The 15141-nt window shown below is 44.5% G+C and overlaps 2 non-coding genes across 2 annotated transcripts; both read right to left on the reverse strand.

Moving 5' to 3' along the window:
- Nucleotides 1–9605: 9605 nt before the first annotated feature.
- trnac-aca (transfer RNA cysteine (anticodon ACA)) lies at nucleotides 9606–9678 on the reverse strand. Its single transcript has one exon. It is a non-coding gene; the product is annotated as a tRNA-Cys (tRNA).
- A 4474-nt stretch (nucleotides 9679–14152) lies between these two features.
- On the reverse strand, nucleotides 14153–14242 carry trnap-agg (transfer RNA proline (anticodon AGG)). The gene is given in 2 exon segments: nucleotides 14153–14188; nucleotides 14207–14242. It is a non-coding gene; the product is annotated as a tRNA-Pro (tRNA).
- Nucleotides 14243–15141: the final 899 nt, after the last annotated feature.

Genomic DNA, 15141 nt, shown 5'->3' on the forward strand with positions numbered 1-15141 from the left:
GGAGCAAGGTATAGAATTAAGTTTCCGAGTGCAATATGACTGTTTGCAAACCAGTAACTGATTGCGAGTTAGAGCAATTAGCACAGCATCGAGAATGGGAATTGAATTGGATCCAGGCAGTGAAACGCTGAATTTAAACTGCCGCAGGATTTCTGTTGGAAAAATGTTCAGGAAAGTTGCTGCCAACTGAAAGGGAGGAGGTTTGAGAGCATCCTGCGCCAAATAGACTCCCTCTATTACTGGTTCTACTTATGTTCCCAATATTGATATACTTTGTGTCCTTCTGCATCAGGGAAATACTGTCCAAACTTTGCCAGTCTTGCTGATATTCACTAAATTGTCATACAAATCGATCGATGAATATTCATTTCAAATAAAACGAGATACATTGGATCATGCTGCTGTATATTTCCAACCTATTAGAAATATGGGATTCACAGTAACTGATAGAAATTGATGCTATAGTTGAAGATATATAACTGGAACGCAACATCACACCGAGTGAATCCACTGTCTGTTTAAATGTTGATCAGTGAAAATTTCAACCATCCACTGCTGTGTAACACACGGCCACTGAGTCAAATAGCAATAGCCAGTCAAAAAAAGCCTGCATCAGTCAATCTTTCTCGCAACTTTCAAACTTGTTGTTATTCTCTGTACCATTTGCCTTGAAGTATATGAATAAGTGAACGCAGTTTGTGATGGTAAAAAATGTGTTCACCCCCTCTGGGAACTGAATCACATTGATACACAGAGGAACACACACAGACACCGAGAGTGACAGAGGGCGGACAAGACACAAACACCCATAGATCAAGGATGTCACCAACTGGGTTCAGTTTTCTTCCATTTCTGGCTGGGGCTTTGGTGAATTCTAGCTGATGAACAGAAATGAAGGAATGCGAAGTGAAGCAGGAAAAACAGATGGGAATATTTGAAAGATTTTGATTCCATTGAAAGAATAATTAATTCTGCAGTCATCGAAAGGAATGAATGCCGGGCAGCGCATTGGGTGAGGTTCAAATCTCCGTGAGAAAACAATAATTTCAAATCCACCGCCTGAGCCGCTTGGCCTCCACTGCAACCGGTATCAATGTGTTCGTGTTACTCAGATCAAACCATTGAATAGTTACAGCAACAAAAGGGAACATTCTGTTCTAGAAGGTCACGCTGCACCTTTCATCCCTCCTTTTTCCTTCCTTACAAAATGCCATTCGCTGAAAAGACAAACGAGCTGCACTTTTTGGCAGTGGTGGGATTTGAATCCACAGCAATTCAGATATTGAAGCTTAAATTTAGCAATTAAGACCATGCGGCTCCGCTAACAGTCAAACGTAACTATTGCTCGGAATAATACCGGCAACGGGTTAGAATATAATTGAGATTTTGGATGGAACATTTTGCCCCTCAAGCCCCTCACAATATTTTGGAATCATAGCCAAGCAGTTGTTTTCCATCTGTTACATTTCCGACTTTTCCAGCTTTGATGAAGGATCCAGCTGGAAGATGAACTTTGTTTCTCTCTCCACAGACGCTGCCAGATCTGGTTTCATTCAATGCGGAATTCCTTTTCATGGTGTCAGTTCACACAGCAATACAAACGAGTTACCCTCTGGCTGGGGATTGAATCCAGTCCATAGTGATGAACGTGCCGAATCCAAACCACTCGACCAGCAGGGAAGCTGACAGTGACTTTCCCAATCAGCGGATCTTCGTCATTTTAGCCATTCTCTTCCTTGTCTTCCGTCACACAATAGACAGGTTTCTCATTTTAAAAAAATACTCTGCTTATTTCCACATTTGTCACCTGCCATCGAGACCATGGCCGTGAAGACGATGACTTTGCACCATTGGAACACCCGAGTTCCGCCATCACCAGCTCAATGTCGCCTTGTCTATCATTCCTTGTGTCAAATTATACATCCTCCCTCGTTTTCTGTGCCCAACCTTACCTTCTGCCCTTTTCAAGGAGTGACCCCTGACTTCACAACTAGAAAATTCAGGGGAAACCCATCAGACTAATTAAAATTTGCAAATAAATGAATAATAGAACTGTTCCCTCAGTCTGCAATGAAAATGATTTGGGAAAACATTCTACCAGTTTCACGCCGTGGCAGGTGGACGCGATAACTGTCGTGGAATTATTCCTGTAATTGGCTGAACACTTCTCTGGTGTTGAAACAGTAGGTGGCATTTTGCAGGAGAAGTTTGTGGTGCAAGTGGTCCGGCGTGGAAATTAAAATAACAAATGGATCGTGGGCAGAGCAAATTGTAAAACAAGCTGTAATCTGTTGGTCTGGCGGTTAGAGTTTGAAACTTTCACTGCTGTTTTGATTGCAGGTCAGGAAATGAAGATTTATTGCTCTCCTCCAATGCGTGAGAACAAATATCAGTTATTTCCCGGCAGAAGGCACAAATCTCAGCCTCACCTTGTGTCCTGTCCTTTCTCAAGTGAAGACCCTGAGCAAATTCAACAGGAAGCCATATTGTCCTTTCTGGGAGACAGACGAGCTTAAGGACAGTGTAAATGGAGCCGGCCCTTCACTGCAGCTCATTGTGTTTCTGACTGGAGATGAGTTTTGTTTGCTACGCATTTCAGGATCATCTGATTCGGCTCCGATTTCGTCAGGGCCCATCCCAACTCCACGGAGTTTGATATATTTCAGTATTAATGCAATGAAACTACATGATTATCGAGCCTTTCCGTGTGGTAGCGTGGCCGAGCGGTCTAAGACGCTGGATTTAGGCTCCACTCTCTCTCGAGGCGTGGGTTCGAATCCCATCGCTGCCAGAGTTGATGGAAGTTTTTGTCCTTGGAGCTGAAGTCCAACAGCTCGGGTTGAACGCAGGAGTCTGAGCGGTGTCGTTTTTGACAGACGGCCTTGTACAGAACAGGATATTGCGCTTGACTCATCGATGGACAGTTCCGACACGCCACAGCAAAAAAGCGCACCGACCTCCTCAGAAGACACGTACGGGACACAGCCCTCAGAGTGCCCTTCCTCCTCCAGTCCTGCCCCAGAGTGCAGATGCCAAGACATCTTATTCGGAGTGGAGAAGCTATGACATCTTCTTCGGAGCCTTCAGCGTACAATCGATGAAGACGAATATCACGCGAAGGCCATCTCCACGCCCCCACTACTTGCCTTCAAAAAACAGCGCAACCTCAAACAGACCATTGTTCGCAGAAAACTGCCCAGCCTTCAAGAGAACAGCGACCACGACACCACACAACCCTGCCACGGCAACCTCTGTAAGATGTGTTGGATCATCGACCCGGATGCCACCATCACACGTGAGAACAGAATCCACCAGGTAGACGATACATACACATGCAACTCGGCCAACGTTGTCTACCTCATACGCTGCAGGAAAGGATATCCTGAAGCATGGTACATCGCCAAGACTATGCAGACGCTACGACAACAGAAGAATGGCAACCGCTCGACAATCACCCGGCAAGAGTATTCCCTCCCTGTCGGGGAACGCTTAAGCAGTCAAGGACATTCAACCACCGATCTTCGGGTAAGCGGTCTTCAAGGCGGCCTTCAAGACGCACGACAACGCAGTATCGCTGAGCAGAAACTGATAACCAAATTCCATACACGAGAACGGCCTCAACCGGGACCTTGGGTTCATGTCACACGACTTGTCACCCTCACCATTTGGCCTGGGTTTGCAAAATCCTACTAAATGGCTTGGCTTGAGACAATTCACACTGCTTTAACCTGTCATTGTCCCCGCTCTCCACTCGCATTGTCTGTACCTGTAAAGACTTGATTCGCTGTTAAGACACGCATTCCAACCATTATCTTGCAATTGAGTCTGTACCTTTCTATGCCCTGTTTCTGAACCCAACTCTCCACTCACCTGATGGAGGAGCAGTCCTCCGAAAGCTCGTGCGACCAAGTAAACTGATTGGACTTTAACCTGGTGTTGCGAGACTTCTTACTGTGAGGGAGATCAACAATGATTTTACTGAATGGCGGAACAGGCCCGAATGAAGGAACAAATGGTCCATTGCAACACCTCTTCCCTATTCTCTTACGTTCTTCTGTTCAGCTCATTGTTCTGAGAACAGATTCAAATGGTTCCTGCTACTCCCTCTGACGTCATGAATTGGAGACTGAAGACACTCGGAGCTGATTGGGTGAAATGTAGGATAAAGGAGCTGTGAGCTGATTGGGTGTCTCCTGCTGGAAAGGAATGAACCTCTCACCATTGGGGCCGGATATTACTCAACATCTTCTGAACTCTGAACTGAAACAATTGAGCTTTAACTCATTGAGTTCCCTCAGACATTTGCTGGAGGAACGCTTTTTAATTTGGAAGTCCAAGATAAGTTGATACAACAGGTTGAAAGTAACGAGTCTGTTCTTGAATTAAGTGGCATGGGTTCTCAATCTAACCATGCGAACCTTCAGCAGTGGAGTTGAGCATTGTAGTCAGGCCGATTGAGGGCGATATGCTGTCATTTGTTTCTCTACTGTAGTGCTTGTAAAGGACCGCGGTCCGAAACCGGGCAGAAGAATATATTAAGGTTTTTCATGTCGGGTGAGAGAAATCTGAATGATTTCAGTTTGTTGCTGAACATTATCCGAATCTCGATTCATATTATCTTTGCTTGACGTCGGCCTCAAATGCTTCCTGTAAAATAAATGCTGAATATTTTGGCGCACTGACAGGAAATAAATGTTTCTATTTTGACAACATGCGCACATTAGCATTTCGTTCAGTCGACAACAGAATTTAATGGGTTAGTAGGTGCAGGCTAACGTAGTTAATCGCCATCTGAAACATGTCCAATGATAGTGTGTGCTCAAAAAGACAGATACAAGTGAAACTGCACGTGGGCATTGTCAGCTGTTCCTGAAGTGTAGTTGTTCTCACATTCGCCTCACACGCGAAAAGTCCCCGGTTCGAAACCAGGCAGAAACACTGTTGGATCGGTGTCATTAAGCAAGAGCAAAGTCTGCATGATGTAAGTTCATAGCTCAACCTCATGCGAATCCGATGTCACGGTCATGTTATATTTCCTTTGATCTCGGCCTCAAAAGCATTTAGGGAAGTCAGAAATGCTGTCTTTGAGGACGCAGGGAATAAAGAACTCCATTGTTTGTACACATATTCGCAACCCGTGCAGTCCACAAAATAATTTAATGGGTTTAGAGGTGCAGACTGACGCAGTTAATCACCATCTGAAATATATCGATTAGTATTATGTGCTCATAAAGACAGACACAATTGAAACTGAAACTGAACGGGAGGAAATAGGCGCATTTCACAGAAGCACCTTTTAAAAATTGCTCTTCACAGTAAAGAAATAGTTAAAACCACTCAGACAAATGTGGAAATCGAGATTCAGTGCGGACCTCCTGGACTTCCGATAGATGGACGAGATTTATTATTATCATTATTATTATTATCATTATCTGAGCCTCGTGTTAAAGGCATGTTATCATTGCTCTGACAGGACCCTCAAATGCTTTCTGTGAAATCAGAAACGCTTTTTCTTTTGACGCACTGACAAGAAAGTTCGATTTTGACACCGAGCACTTATTCGCATATCGTTCAGTCTACAACAGAATTTAATGGGTTTATCGGTGCAGACTAATATGGTTAATCACCATCTGAAATATCTGACAGTAGTGTGTGCTCAAAAATATAGATACAAGTGATACTGTAAGTGAACTAGAGGAAATGGCGCACATTTCACAGAAGAATCTTTTTTAAAATCGTTTTTCGCCACTAAGAAACAGGAAAAACCACTCAGACAGATGAGGAAATCGAACCTCAGTGCGGATCGACTGGACTTTTCTGTAAAGGGCCGAAATGTATGCGTCTGAATACATCACGCCCATAATAAAAAAAACGGCTCAAGAGTCACTCACAGATAATTCTTAACTCTCTCCCATTTAGATGTGGTTGACTTTTAAAAAGCTGACTATGTCCAATCTTACAATTGCGATCTGTATTACCAGGTGACTCGATCCCTTCTGTTGGTCAGTTATAATTGCAAATCAGTGATGTTCAATTCCTGAGATATTCAATTCATAATGAAGACATATGTGTTAAATAATGCATTGATACTAAATATTGAAACAAATACTGAGTACAATTGTACAATGAGCTTTGCCGAAGTGCCATCTGGACTCGAAACCTCAGCCATTTTGACTCCTTACAGCTGCTGTCAGACATTGTGAAATTTGCCAGAATTTTCCCTTTTGGTTTCCGAATCTAGCCGCCGCAGTAATTTGCTTTTATTACTGAGTACAATTGGTTGAGATTATTCGACGGAAGATGAGAATGATGCATTAATGAATGGGCAGAAATCATTGCTCCCTCAGATATTTGCGAGACGAACGCTTTTAATTGTTGAAGTTTAAGATAAGGTGAGCAATCAGATTGAGAGTAACGGTTATCTTCCCGCATTAAGTGACACGAGCTCTCAGTCCTATCATTGGAACCTGCAGCAACACAGCGCAGTTTAACATTGCCGACAGGCCGATTTGTTGTAACGTAGTGTCACCTGGTTCTGTAGAGTAGTGGTTATCACTTTTGCTTCATACGTGAAAAGTTCTTGGTTCCAAACCGGCTCGAAACATTCCTCAAACCTTTTTATGGAGAGTTCACCCTGTCACTCTGGCAGTGTTTTTTTTTTCATACCAGGCTCCCTCTGGTTTCTGTCACTGCGTTTCTCAGTCCACAGTAATACACCGCGCTGTCCGACAGCCACAGCTCACACATGCTAAAATTCCCCTTGCTTTTCGACCTCTCGATATATGCAGAAAATCGAATGCCCACACACTCTGCACCGGAAATATCTCCATAATAAGAGATATAGATCAAGAAGATGGGGGCTTTATCCGTTCTTTTTGCTGGGAGCCTTCTCCCGGTCCTGGCGATACAAATGAATTTAATATGCACCAGCTGCTGAGCAGTTAACCTATTGGTCACCGGGCCATTGACTTTAAAAATTGGCGAGTCATATTGCAGCTTTATAGAACCTTAGTTAGGCCGCACTTGGAATATAGTTTTCAAATTTGGTCGCCACACTACCAGAAGGATGTTGAGGCTTTGGAGAGGGTACAGCAAAGATTTACCAGGCTGTTGCCTGGTATGGAGCGCATTAGCTACGAGGAAAGGTTGGAGAGACTTGGTTTGTTCTCACTGGATCGACGGAGGTTGAGGGGCGACCTGATAGAAGTCTGCAAGATTATGAGGGGCATGGACAGAGTGGATAGTCAGAAGCATTTTCCCAGGGTGGAAGAGTCAATTACGAGAGGGAATAGGTTTATCGTGCGAGGGGCAAGGTTTAAAGGAGATGTACGAGGCAAGTGTTTTACACAGAAAGTGGTGGGTGCCTAGCGGGGGAGGGAGTGGAAGCAGATACGATAGTGAGTTTTAAGGGGAGTCCGGACAAATACATGAATAGGATGGGAATAGAGGGATATGGTCCCCGGAAGGGTAGCGGATTTTAGTTCAGTCGGGCAGCGTGATCGGTGCAGGCTTGGAGGGCCGAAGAGCCTGTCCCTTTGCTGTAATTTTCTTTGTTCTTTGTTCTTTGAGTCCCATTCAAAATTCATCGCTGTAGCCGGCTCCTTTGATATTGAGTCTCCAGTCGTGACACCGGCAGAAATTTAGAAATATTGAAAGATAAGATATTATTATCATTCTATTGTAACTCATAACATCAGAACATGGATCACATTATCATCAGCATGAAAGCGGAATTAAATTACTGTCGACATCGCTTGCAAGAAGAAATTTATGTCCCTTGCCGACTTACCAGGCAAAAGAGCTGAAACAATGAGAAATGAATACAAAATGAGACCCGACATGTTTACAGCGTGTTTATTGCGGAATTTAACAGAATGGGTTTAAACTGTAATTGTTTGGGTGAAGATATTTACATATATATCCGGTCTCTCCAGCGATTGGTTAATTCCCAAAAGAGTCAACTGGTAACGTCCAATCATGTCCCTGATTCTCCAATTCATCCAATCAGCTCACAGACCCTTTGTTCTCCAGTTTATTACGTCAGAGCAGGAACAGCGAAGCAATTAAGTTGTTTTCCCCACAGCGGGACCGAAACGAGGATTCACCGCAATGTTGGCTCTTTCGCCGAGACAGCTTCTGAGATGGTGGTAATGAGGGGAAATAGTTAATGTTATCCTTGTAACAATGTCGGGAGTTCCCATTCAAAATGTCGGGGGTTCCCATTCAACAGGCTGAATATTTTGCATTTCCTTTTTCACATTATATGAAATTGAAAATACATACAACTAAGAACCAATGTTCCAAAATCCCCTCTTTGATTTTGATGCCCGCGCATTTAATATCAGCGGAGTTCTTATCAAAGGGCCGGCACGGTAGCACAGTGGTTAGCACTGCTGCTTCACAGCTCCAGGGTCCTGGGTTCGATTCCCGGCTCGGGTCACTGTATGTGTGGAGTTTGCACATTCTCCTTGTGTCTGCGTGGGTTTCCTCCGGGTGCTCCGGTTTCCTCCCACAGTCTAAAGATGTGCGGGTTAGGTTGATTGGCCAGGTTAAAAATTGCCCCTTAGAGTCCTGAGATGCGTAGGTTAGCGGGATTTGCGGGTAAATATGTGGGGGTAGGGCCTGGGTGGGATTGTGGTCGGTGCAGACTCGATGGGCCGAATGGCCTCCTTCTGCACTGTAGGGTTTCGATGTTTCAAACATCTCAACAGTTGGTGGGGGCGGGGGCGGGGCCGGGGAGGGGTGTCCTGCTACAGGTTGATCTTCAGATTCAATGTTACCGAGGAGATCCATCTGTCTGACTTAGAATGTTCCTGGAGACGCATCTCCTTTCTCAGGAGGTCCATGTCCACCTCAACCTCAGAATTTCTATTACCTAAATTGACCCCATCCAACACTCTCGGAGGCAATGAGTTCCAGGTCCTGAGCACTCGCTGTGGAAAAAATGTTGCTTCCAAATCTTCTTCGCCCACACCTTGCCCAATATCTTAAAACTTGCCCCTCCCCCTCGAAACTTGCCTGATCTAGTCCACCTCGATTCTCAATCTCCTTCGCTCCATTAGACAACAATCCCAGCATCACAAACCAGAAAATTCTGGCTAATTTGAACTTTTAAAAACTAAACTTACTCCAAAGAAATTCCTCCATCTGATTTAACTGAAATTTGTCAACTTTTATAAAACATTTCTGTGTATTTTGCTTCTTAAAATTAAACATGTTTAAAAGAAATTCTTCCGCAGAGTTCATCAATCTTTTAGAAAATGTTTTCACCATTTTGAAAAATGTAATGTTTCCACGTATTTTTCGAGAAAATTCCAACTTTTTAAAAGGTAGCTTAAACTTGCTAACATATTTTTCCCAAATACTTTAACGAGAATTCGTCATTTAAAGAAACTATTTAAAAAAAAAAAATAATTGAAGTTTATCAGTAATTTCTTTCTTAAAATTGTCAACATTGTTTTGAAAAATAATTAGCTAAGATAAATTTCTTCAGAGAAGCTGACTGCATTTGGTCAACATTTCTCTGAATTGGTCCAAAATTTGTGAAGACACATGTTTCATCCACACGAATATAGAGTTTTCGAACTATTGTTAAACTATCACAGAGAGCCAGCCAGGAGTCGAACCTGGAATCTTCTGATTTGTAGGCAGACGCGTTATCCATTGCGCCACTGGCCCACAACGAAACACCATGCAGCAATGTTTTACATATCGGTTCGAGGCTTCAAAACCGGCAGAGCCATGGTCAAACCATATTCGTTTTAGTGAGGAAATGTTGCATCATTAAATTTTTCTCGACTCACTTACAGTAATTGTACTTTGCCTTGAATTGAGTTAACTTGCTGTGTTGGAATTCGAACCCTGGTTCCCAAAGCGTCAAATCCAGCGTCAACAACATGACTCGAAACCGTACCCCTCCCGCCAGTGATTCCACTGTTGAATATTACCTGAATATAGTATCTTACAATCATATGACATTGGCTCTTACTTGAGCCTCAAAATACATTCAGGAAAAGACAAAAGTGCTGAAAATTCACGACAAACTGAGCAGGAAAGAAGACACACCTATTTTGACTCAGCACACATGTTATCAGTTTATTCAGTGGCTGAAAGAGCAGGCCAGAGGATGGGAATCCTGCGGGAGTAACTCACCTCCTGACTTCTAAAAAACAGTCCACGATCGGCATAACTATAGGCATCATCGTGGGAGATATAGGTAGGATATCAGAGGTAGGTTCTTTACGCAGAGAGTGGTTGGGGGCGTGGAATGGACTGTCTGCAGTGATAGTGGAGTTAGACACTTTAGGAACATTTAAGCGGTTATTGGATGGGCACATGGAGCACACCAGGATGATAGAGAGTGGGATAGTTTGATCTTCGTTTCACTTAAAGCTCGGCACAACATCGTGGGCCGAAGGGCCTGTTCTGTGCTGTACTGTTCTATGTTCCATGATCGACGTGGCACAAGTCAGGAATGCGATAGAATATTCACCACTTGTCTGCATGATGCAGGAATCCACCAAAGGCACTTTAGACAGCATCTTCCAAACCCATGACCGCTTCCACCTGGCAGCTCCCCCGCTCCCCCACCCCCCGCCCCGCCCCGCCCCCCCGCCCCCCTCCAACGCCTACAGCCAACACCACCCTCAAGTCCCTCAGCATTCTGATTTGGAAATATATCGCCGTTCCTTCACTGTCATTGGGACAAATTCGTGGAATTCCCTCCCTAACAGCACTGTAAGTGTACCTGTACAAATGGATGCAACGTTTCAAGAAGACCGCTCAGCACTACTTTCTCAAGGCTAAATACTGATGGGCAGTGCATGCTGATCTAGCCAGCGACACCCACATGAACAAAAAGAAACATCCAGGCAGCTCTCTGAACCCATAATCATGCGGCCAGCTGAAGAGGTGAATGGAGATAAAATGAATGTCAAGTTACAGAGCCAACCCTGTTGATCATATATTTATTTTCGAGCGAGTGTGTTGTGCTGATAGATTCCTCACGGTTTGTGCTCAGGTTCCCAAACGAAACCCCATGTGAACCAATCCCAAAGTCTGCAATGCAAAGAAAAAAAACAAAATCTGCAGCTCATAAAATCTGATGAAATCTTCGTGGGAGAGGGCGGCACAGTGCTTAGTTCTGCTGGCTCACAATACCAGGGACCTGGTTTCGATTCTGGGGTTAGTCACAGTCCATGTGGATGGAGATATACAGCTTTTTAAAGCTGCAGCAGTAGCTCACCTATAGTTCCAGTGACCTAATGCGTAAGGCACCGGCTTCCTAAACCAGGAAGCGTGTGTTCGAGTCACTTCTGGGATGCGGCTTATTTTAACACTTAGGTGTCCAACATTGGCAAATGCATTTCTTGCCAACTAATCCTGGCTATTTCTGGGCAGATATGTTTTGGGTGGCACATTGGTTAGCACTGCTGCCTCAAAACGCCAGGGTCCGAGGTTCAAATCTGGCATCGGTCACTGTCTGTGTGGAGTTTGCACATTCTCCCCGTATCTGCATGGGTTTCCTCCGGGTGCTCCGGTTTCCTCCCATTGTCCAAAGATGTGTGGCTAATGTTGATTGGCCGTGTTATATTGGCCCTAGTGTCAGTGGGATTAGCACGGTGAATGCATGGAGTTACAGGAGAGGGGCCGGTATGGGATTGTGCTCCGTACAGACTTGATGGGCCGAATTGGCCTCGTTCTGTACTGCAGGGATTCTATGATTCTAATGGAACCTTATAACATTCTGATCAGATGAAACAGGGTAGATTCAGAAAGAATGTTCTCGTTAGTGGGGAGTCCAGAACTTGGGATTATAGTTTGAGGATAATGGCTGAGATGAAGAGACTTCCTTCAGCCAGAGAGTGGTGAATCTGCAGAGTTCACTCCCACAGAAAGTAGTTGAGGCCAAACACTATGATTTCAAGAGAAGTTTAATATAGCTCATGGGGCTAAATGGCGGATCAGGGTATTGAATTTGATTATCAGGCATGACAACAATGAATGGTAGATGATGTTCCAATGACCTACTCCTGCTTTCGATGTTTTGATGTAACAGGGATAAGAAGAAACAGTAGGGTTAGTCTCGGATTTCAACTCGGGATCTCGGTGGTTAAGGCATACCAAAATGCGATTCATACCCCTACACCAAGGAGCCTATAAGCAGCCACTGTTTGAAAGAAACGATGTTCTCTTGGCCATTCGAAGCCGATCAGATAACTGCAGCGAAGGCGGAAGATGCTGCAGAAACTTAGGAATTCAGGCAGAATTTGTGGACAGGGAAACAAAGCTCATCTTTTACGTCCATGGCCTTTCATTACAACAGGAAAAGGTGAAAAATGTGGGAATTTGAAACGACTGAAACTCAGGAGGGAGGAAATGTAACAACGGGAATAGTCTGGAAGTCAGGAGAAATGCAACGATTTGATTTGGTTTTATTTATTGTCACATGTATTAGTATACAGTGAAAAGCATTTTATCTTGCGCGCTATACAGACAAAGCGTACTGTTCATAGAGAAGGAAACGGGAGAGTTCAGAATGTGGTATTACAGTCACTGTCAGGGTGTAGAGAAAGATCAACTTAATGCAAGGTAATATCCATTCAAAAGTATGATGGCAGCAGGGAAGAAGCTGTTCTTGAGTCGGCTAGTACTTGACCTCAGGCTTCTGTATCTTTCTCTCGAAGGAAGAAGGTGGAAGAGAGAATGTCCGCGGTGCGTGGGGTCGTTAAGTATGCTGGCTGCTTTGCCGATGCAGCAAGAAGCGTCGACAGAATCAATGGATGGGAGGCGGGTTTGAGTGACGGATTGGGCTACATTCGCAAACCTTTGTAGTTTATTGCGGTCTTGGGCAGAGCAGGAGCCATATCAAGCTGTGATACAACTAGAAAGAATGTTTTCTATGGTGCACCTGTAAACCTTGGTGACAGTCGTATCTGACATGCCAAATTTCCTAAGTCTTCTGAGAAAGTAGAGGCGTTGATGGGCTTTTCTTCACTATAGTGTCGGCATGGGAGGCCAGGACAGGTTGTTGGTGATCTGGAGACCTAACAACCTGAAGCTCTCGACCCATTCCACTTCGTTCCCTTTGATGGAGACAGGGGCATGTTCTCCTCTACGTTTTCTGAAGTCAATGACAATCTCCGTTTTATTGACATTGAGGGAGAGATGACAGAAATGAGAAATGAGAAAATACTTTGCGGTTCACGGCCTCAGGGTGAGGTACGCACTAAATTAGAAAATGAGTACACCACAGAATAAGGCCATGCTAAGGAAAGGCAATATAATTCCAAGTCAGGATGGTGAGTGACTTGGAGGAGAACTTGCAGGTGGTGATGTTCCCATGTGGAAACAGTACCCTTTTCCTTCTGGATGGAAGTGGTCGTGGGTTTCGAAGGTGCTGTCTAAGGATCTTTGGTGAATTGCAGCTGTGTATCTTTTAGATAATACACATCGCTGCTACTGAGCATCGGCTGTGGTGGGATTGAATGCTTGTGGATGTGGTGCCAATCAAGCGGGCTGCTTTGTCCTGGATGATGTCAATCTTCTTGAGTGTTGTTGGAGCTGCACCCATCCAGGCGAGGTGGGAATATTCCATCACGCTCCTGACTTGTGCCTTGTAGATGGTGGACAGACTCTGGGGAATCAGGAGGTGAGTTATTCGCCGCAGTATTCCTGGCCTCTGACCTGCTCTTGTAGCCATTGTGTTTATGTGCCGAGTCCAATTGAGTATCTGGTCAATGGTAACCGTATGGATGTTAACAGTGGGGGATTCAGTGATGGAAAAACTATTGACTGTCAAGAGGCGGTGGTTAGATTTTCTCTTATTGGTGATGGACGTTGTCTGGCATTTGTGTGGCGCGAATGTTACTTGCCACTTGTCAGCCCAAAGTCTAAATCTGAAATAAAAACAGAAAATGCTGGGTTATGTCAGTATTTCTGGAAGTATCTGTGCAGCGAGAATCAGAACTAACGCTTCCCGTCCAGCTCTCACGTGCTCTCATGTGGGTGTCCGAGTGGGCTCTATCCGTGCTGTAAAATTCTGTGCCTTTCTGAATCTTTTTCGGAGCCAGTCAGCAGAAAGCCATCCCGCCGTTTGCACCTGAAACAAATCAAAATATCTCCTTTCGAACACAATATTTTGGTCAAAACGGGGCTCGTCCGGGATTTGAACCCGGGACCTCTCGCATGCTAATCGGGTGAGGTACCCTAAGCGAGAATCATACCCCTAGACCAACGAGCCTGCACGTTAATAGCTAGCAAAATAAAAATTGTTTAACTTTCTACAAAGCAGTTCTGACACCTCGAGTGAAAGCCGAAATTGATTAAATAACTCACCGCATCAGCATTTGTGGACTTTAAGTTCCAGCAAAATATCCGTCCAATATTGTTACCTCGACTGTTTGCAACTGGGGGTTTTTGTTTATAAAGTACACATGTTACAGTCAATAATTTTAACCCAGCAACATCAACATGTGACAACTCTGAGTCTGCCTTTGATATTTGATCACTTTTGAAAGGTGTGGTCTGTCTGATGACACGGTTTACCTGGGAGATCTGAGGGTTTGTGTGAAAGGATCGGGGAGCGATTGGACTTGATGTGATAGTAATATGAGTAAAAACATGTCAAATTTCCCAACAGTGACAATCAGTGAGGGAAAACACTCAGACGGGGCTGTATTGTCAGGTTCGCTATGAGTAAATTTTGTCTGATTTTTAACCCCATGTGTTGTCCTGACAATGAATCATTGATTATCGACCTGTGCCAGATTTTGTATGCGGCCCGCGGGAGCCTCATTCACTGTGGCTCTCAGTGCACAGTAATACACGGCGCTGTCTGTCACCTTCCCATCTTTCATGGGCAAGTGAAAAGTGCTTTGTTTCAGGTTGAGATTCCCGCTGCAGTGTAAAAAATCTTGAGCGGTTTCGGTACATTCGCGGCTCTGAGCAGTCAATGAGGGGCTCGGTGTGCATACTGGCGATACCAGAACAGTAATGTTGTACAGTTAAACTCTGTCCCGAGTAACTGCAGGGTATTGCTGAATCTTCACCCTCTGCTGCTTCAACACCTGGTCCTGACTGGGACACTGAGTCACCGTTATTCATTCTGAAAATAGGTAACAGACACGCAGCGGGTTAGAA

This window comes from Mustelus asterias, unplaced genomic scaffold (assembly GCF_964213995.1).
Source record: "Mustelus asterias unplaced genomic scaffold, sMusAst1.hap1.1 HAP1_SCAFFOLD_87, whole genome shotgun sequence".
NCBI classification, from domain to species: domain Eukaryota; kingdom Metazoa; phylum Chordata; class Chondrichthyes; order Carcharhiniformes; family Triakidae; genus Mustelus; species Mustelus asterias.